The sequence below is a fragment of the Eumetopias jubatus genome, unplaced genomic scaffold (assembly GCF_037043125.1).
Source record: "Eumetopias jubatus isolate StellerSeaLion01/CBP00866 unplaced genomic scaffold, mEumJub1_p1.0 scaffold_5, whole genome shotgun sequence".
Classification (NCBI taxonomy): domain Eukaryota; kingdom Metazoa; phylum Chordata; class Mammalia; order Carnivora; family Otariidae; genus Eumetopias; species Eumetopias jubatus.
Window position 1 is genome coordinate 79,432,522 of NW_028274811.1, and position 6,795 is coordinate 79,439,316.

The 6,795-nt window shown below is 38.5% G+C and overlaps 1 pseudogene; it reads right to left on the reverse strand.

Moving 5' to 3' along the window:
* Positions 1-2,223: 2,223 nt before the first annotated feature.
* On the reverse strand, positions 2,224-3,588 carry LOC114208556 (elongation factor 1-alpha 1 pseudogene; annotated as a pseudogene).
* Between the last annotated feature and the right edge of the window lie 3,207 nt (positions 3,589-6,795).

The window sequence follows — 6,795 nt, forward strand, 5'->3', positions numbered from 1 at the left end:
AGCATTTGACAGTCAGCCAGGGACTTCTTAATGTCTGAAGTATACACACTGCGTTATGGGTCTATTCTTAAATTCTTAAAATATACTTCATGATCCATATGTTATCTGTTCACCAAAAGTCATGGTGCACAGAAATTATTGGAACACTTTCTAAGGGCTGTTTGATATCTGTTCATTTCTAATAGACAAATACCCGCTTTGAACCACAAAGGTTCCAAAGGCAGCTAAAAGTATTGCTTTCTTATTGACTTGGTAAGCTGAGGTATATGGAATACGAGGCCATAATTTCATATCCTAACAGCTACCTTTTCTTTCTCAAAAATGACACACTGATGACACATATACTAAATTAATGGAGATGTGAATGGAATTATATAAACTGTGTACTGAACTCATTATGCTTTCCAGACTTTTGCTTTCATTTAGAAGGAAAAGTGCAAGTGTATTACTATTCATTTCAGGCATTATTGGTACATTTAAATTAAAAGTAGAAATTAGCATAAATTAAGCAATCAAATCTGAAAGAGTGCCATTTGGTTGGAACCTCTTAACAGTTTCTCTTTCAACCATCACGCCCATTTTGTAGACATCAATTCTGGTATGATAACATACAAAATGAAAAGAAAGAAAAATTCTATTTATATTTTTCACCATAAGAAATTTCATAAGACAAAGACTTTGAAAATAGATGAAATAAAAAGTTTATTTCAATTATACCTACAATGTTGAGACATTTGTATATACTTAGACTTACCTGAATAAAAAACAGGATTCATTTATTTTATTTTTAAAGATTTTATTTATTTATTTAAGAGAAAGAGAAAGAGAAAGCACGAGCAGGGGGAAGGGCAGAGGGAGAAGGACCGAGCAGGGAGCCCAAACCGGGGCTGGATCCTAGGACCCTGAGATCATGACCTGAGCTGAAGTCAGATGCTTAACTGACAGAGCCTCCCAGGTGCACCCAGAAGGATTTTTTTTTTTTTTTAAGTATCTATCAAACTCTCTGCATGTTTCTCTATGCTCCCTGCATAGAGGAATTCTTAAAATCATGTACAGAGAGTAAGAAGCTGTTAGTATCTAATAATTAATCCTACATATGTAATTTTTTCAGACTCACATTTTATCAACAAAAATACAAATTATATGTTTGTTCAATAATACGTACATACTCATAATTTATGTTCATTATTTCTATTCTCTAGTATTCTCTAATAACATAAAAATAACAAATATGGTTTTGCCTGTCTTATAAAAATAAAATACTTAAAATACTTTTAAATTCTATCAGAGTTTATTTTAATCTTCAGTCATGCTGTTTTTCTGTAATTTCTGTGTCAGCATTGTTTACTAAAAATACAATGTGAGCCAAAAATGTAAATTTAATTTTTTAGTATCCATTTTTTTAAGTTTGAAAAAAAAGTAAAAACTATTTCAATTTTTATTAATTCAATATATCCAAAATATTATCACTTCAACATTTAATAAATATTTAAAAACTTATCACGGCCATATTTTATATCTTTTATTTCTCACAGTAACTCTAAAATCAGTTGTGTACTTTGAATCTTTGGTGTATCTCACTTCAGACTAGCCTCATTTCAAGTGCCAATAGCCACATACAGCTAGTAGCTCTCATACTGGACCAGTTGAGATGGGTCAGGTCATTATGCATTTATACAGTTTATGAATAGACTCCACAAATTTTAAGGTAGAGAAGGTACAACTTTTGCCTCAAAAATAAACTGCACCTCTAGTACATGCCTGTTGTAAGATACAGAATTATTAAGGCATACCTAACTTGATTATACTGAAGGCGAATGCATATAAGTCAGCTGAGAGAGCAACAAAGTATATGCAAGCATAAACCAACAGTACCAAATCGCCTACCACTTGGTACCATCCTTAGAATCACACTTTCAGCCATAGCTTTTTTTTTTCTCATTAAACTGTTGTTTTAATTGGTCTCAAAATCCTGTGACAGATTTTTGGTCACGTTGTTTCCATTAAAAAGTACTGATTTTAAAAACTAGTAACTTAAAACTGCCACACACACACAAAAACAGCCCACACAACATTCTCCTTTCCTTCTGAAGGTTTTATAATGCATCATTACCACTAACCAGTCTTTTACTATTAAACTTAAATGGCCAACTGACACAACAGTTCTGAGACCATTCTTCCACTACGATTAAGTAGTGGGGGGCAGGTAATTGGGGATAATATTCATTTAGCCTTCTGAGCTTTCTGGGCAGACTTGGTGACTTCCCAGCTCCAGCTGCCTTCTTGTCCACTGCTTGATGACACCCACAGCAACCATCTGTCTCATGTCACGAACAGCAAAACGGCCCAGAGGAGAATAGAGAAGCTCTCCACACGCACAGGCTTGCCAGGAACCATATCAGCAATAGCAGCATCACCAGATTTCAAGAACTTGGGACCATCGTCCAGCTTTTTTCAAGAATGACGATCCATCTTCTTCTTCAGCCAGCAAACTTGCAAGCAATGTGAGCTATGTGACAATCCAGCACAGGTGCATATCCAGCACTGATCTGGCCGGGATGGTTCAGGATAACCACCTGAACCATGAAGCCAGCTGCTTCCACTGGTGGGTCATTTTTGCTGTCACCAGCCACATTGCTACAACAAACATCTTTGACCAATACGTACTTGACATTGAAGCCCACATTGTCCCCAGGAAGAGACTCACTCAAAGCTTCACAGTGCATTTCAACAGACTTTACTTCAGTTGTAACATTGACTGGAGCAAAAGTGACCACCATGCCAAGTTTAAGAACACCAGTGTCCACTTGGTCCACAGGGACAGTACCAATACCACCAATTTTGTAGACATCCTGGAAGGGTTGATGCAAGGGCTTTTCAGTTGGACAAGCTGCAATCCAGAGCTTCAAGCAGTGTGGTTCCACTGGCATTGCCATCTTTACAAGTGACTTTGCATCCCTTGAACCAAGGCATGTTAGCACTTGGCTCCAGTATGTTGTCACCATTCTAACCAGAAATTGGTACAAATGTTACTGTGTTGGGGTTCGTAGCCAATTTGTTTAATGTAAGTGCTGACTTCCTTAATGGTGTCCTCCTATCTCTTCTGGCTGTAGGGTGGACCAGTGGAATCCATTTTGTTACCACCAACAGTTAGTTGCTTTACACCCAGTGTGTAAGCCAAAAGGGCATGCTCACGGGTCTGCCTATTCTTGGAGATGCCCGCTTCAAATTCACCAACACCAGCAGCCACAATCAGGACAGCACAGTCAGCCTGAGATGTGCCTGTAATCGTGTTTTTGATAAAGTCTCTGTGTCCTGGGGCATCAATGATGGTCACATAATACTTGCTGGTCTCAAATTTCCACAGGGAGATATCAGTGGTGATACCACGTTCAGCTTTCAGTTGATGCAAGACCCAGGCATACTTGAGGAGCCCTTTCCCATCTCAGCAGCCTCCTTCTCAAATTTTTTAATAGTTCTTTTGTCGATCCCACCACATCTGTAGATCAGATGACCAGTAGTGTTAGACTTGCCTGAATCTACATGTCCAGTGATGACAAGGTTGATGTGAGTCTTTCCCTTTACCATTTTGGTGTAGTTTTACTGGTGGTTTTCACAACACCTGTGTTCTGGTGGCAAACCCATTGTGAGAAAGCCGCCACAGATTTTTGTCTGTTGTCCACTTCAGAAAATCACAGTGCTTATGGCAAAAGGGGGAAAAAAACCCTTCTATTTGAAAATCTTTAAACTGTTTAAAAATAAAAAGTTCCTTTAAGTACTTCCATTTCAAAAGCAATCAAAAGTTGGCAAACTTTTTTTTTGTAAAGGGCCATATAGTAAATATTTTAGGCTTTGTGGGCCATATAGTCCTTGTCATGTCTACTCAACTCTGCTATTGTAGTGGGGAAAAGAAACACAGATACTATGTAAACAAATGGATATGGCTGTGATTCAATAAAACAATTTACAAAAACAGATGGTGCAACCATAGTTTATAACCCTTGGTCTAGACTACTTTCCTTGCATGTAAAAGAAAACCAGGTCAAATTTGTTGAATGTTTATTGACAGCAACAGCAAAAATATCTTAGTGGAAATGTTCAAAAGATGTTATCAGGTACCCATTTTTTTCTCCACTTCTTGGCCATTAGCATTTCCACATTTAAATGGCCTTTACTGCTCATGAGCTCAGAAGGAAAGAAAAAAATCTCTCTCTCTAGCAACTATATCAATCTCTAAAATAATATTGAGGCCTTTCTTAAGCCATTTTCCCATCCTGGATCAATTGATGTTCCCAATGGAAGGAGGCCTCTTAATGGTCAACACAGTCCACACACATAAAATCAGAAGGGAGAGGAGAGATATTTGATTGCCAGCTCTGCCAGATGAAAGAGGCAGAAAATAAAAGGGGAAAAAAAAAGGAATAACTTAGGAAAAAGAAGGAAAGAAACAGAGTACAGAGACAAATTAAAGACATTCCCCAATGGCATCATATCTCAGGACATTATCATTCCTGATGCATTAATTCCAGTGAACAAGGTAATGCTAAAAGCAACAAGGACTTTTTCATCTGAGAGGATCAGGCACTGGGGTGGAATGGGGGACAAAACCAGATTGTAGATATAATGATAGCCTCATGTTAAGTAGAAGACAATATGTACATATTTTAACAAAGACATCCAGTGATCCAGAGTGGGGTAAAGTCACCAAAGAGTGAGGATTTCTAATAGGCAAGTCAAGCACTGAGTCATACATCTGAATCAAGGGAACATATCCTGACAGAGGTCATTGGCTATTTCAAGGAAGGCAGTCCCGCCTCACAGCATTTGGGTTACCATTTTAGTTTCTAAAATATTGCAGATATCAGAGACAGAAAGAATAATGGATATTGGTTTTCAAATAAAAAACACAATGATCTGAACTGATGCTGAGAGGTGGTACCATGCTACTAATTAATACCTGTTGGTCTGCAGTTCCTTCAACTCTCCTACCCAAGATCAAGATTTTCCTAAAACATGAGAAAAAGCTGAGTCTGAAATTGATGATCAGTTCTTGAGCATCTTATTTCCATGCAGAAATAAAGAATTATTTATTATTTGTCAGAGAAGAGACAGAGAGAACAAGCAGGGGGAGCGGCAGGCAGAGGGAGAAGCAGATTCCCTGCTGAGCAAGGAGCCCGATATGGGACTCAATCCCAGAACCCTGGGATCATGACCTGAGCCGAAAGCAGATGCTTAATCGACTGAGCCACCCATCTGTCCCATCCACGCAGAAATAAGATACGGAAACTAAGAGCAGAGTCTTGAGAACAGAGGATATGTTTAAAGATTATAAGGAAAGTTCCTGTTCTTTAAGATGGTTGGGGTTTTGTTTTTGTTTTATTATAATTTGAGTTCAACAGGCAATGAATAATAATGTTTGCATATGATTTGAGAGGTTGGAATAGGTTTGAGTCTATTAAATAATAGAGGAGATTGGACTCAAGTGTCCATCAAAAGAGGAATGGATAAAGATGATGTAAAAGGAATGAAATCTTGCCATTTGCAATGACATGGATGGAGCTAGAGAGTATTATCCTAAGCAAAATAAGTCAGAGAGACAAATACCACATAATTTCACTTATGTGTGGAAAAACAAAACAAATGATCAAAGGAAAGAAAAAAGAGAGACACAAACCAAAAAACAGACTCTTAATTATAGAGAACAAACTGAAGGTTATTGGCAGGGAGAGGGGTCAGGGGATGGGTGAAATAGGTGATGGGGATTAAAGAGGGCCCTTGTGATGAGCATTGGGGGAACGTATGGAATTGTTGAATCATTATATTGTACACCTGAAACTAACATAACACTGTATTCTAACTATACTGGAATTAAAAATAAATAAATACACATATCTTTAAAAAAGAGAGAGAGAGAGATGGGATATTGGAGCTTGATCTCCACCACCTATCATTCGTGCCTTTAACAAGCATTAAATAATTGCTTAATGGGATCAATTGCCACTCAAAATAGCAAAAAAAGATTTTATTTGTTTTTTTAAAGATTCATTTATTTATTTTACAGAGAGAGAGAGAGAGAGAGAGACAGTGGGATGGGGGAGTAGAGGCAAAGGAGAGAGAGGGAAAGAAGCAGACTCCCTGCTGAGCCCCGAGCCCCACACAGGGCTCCATCTCATGACCCCGAGATCAGGACCTGAGCAGAAACCAAGAGGCCAACGCTTAACTGAATGCGCCACCCAGGCACCCACCAAAAAAAGATTTTTAAAAATAGAACACAGTTACTGCTCTTGAGAAACACACAGTGTACTGAAGAAGATGTCCATGGAAACAATTTTAGCAGAGTAACTGCGATGTTTGAGTACGTTTATTAGGTTCTCTGAGCACAGAGAAAAGAGTACTATTGCCCACATGAGAAAGTCAACAAAAGGTTCACAGTGGAACTAGTGTTAAAGCTGAATCTTTTTAAAAGATTATGAGGTCAGGGCGCCTGGGTGGCTCAGTCATTAAGCGTCTGCCTTTGGCTTGGGTCATGATCCCAGGGTCCTGGGATCGAGCCCCATATCGGGCTCCCTGCTCTGCTGGAAGCCTGCTTCTCCCTCTCCTTCTCCCTCTGCTTGTGTTCCCTCTCTCACTGTCTCTCTCTCTCTCTGACAAATAAATAAATAAAATCTTTAAAAAAAAAGATTATGAGGTCACCAGGTAACATAAGAAAGGGTATTTTGATCAGCAAAGCCTTGGCAGAATGTAATGGCCTTGGGGGATGGCAAGTAGCTTTGGATGAGCAGATCTACTCAAAGT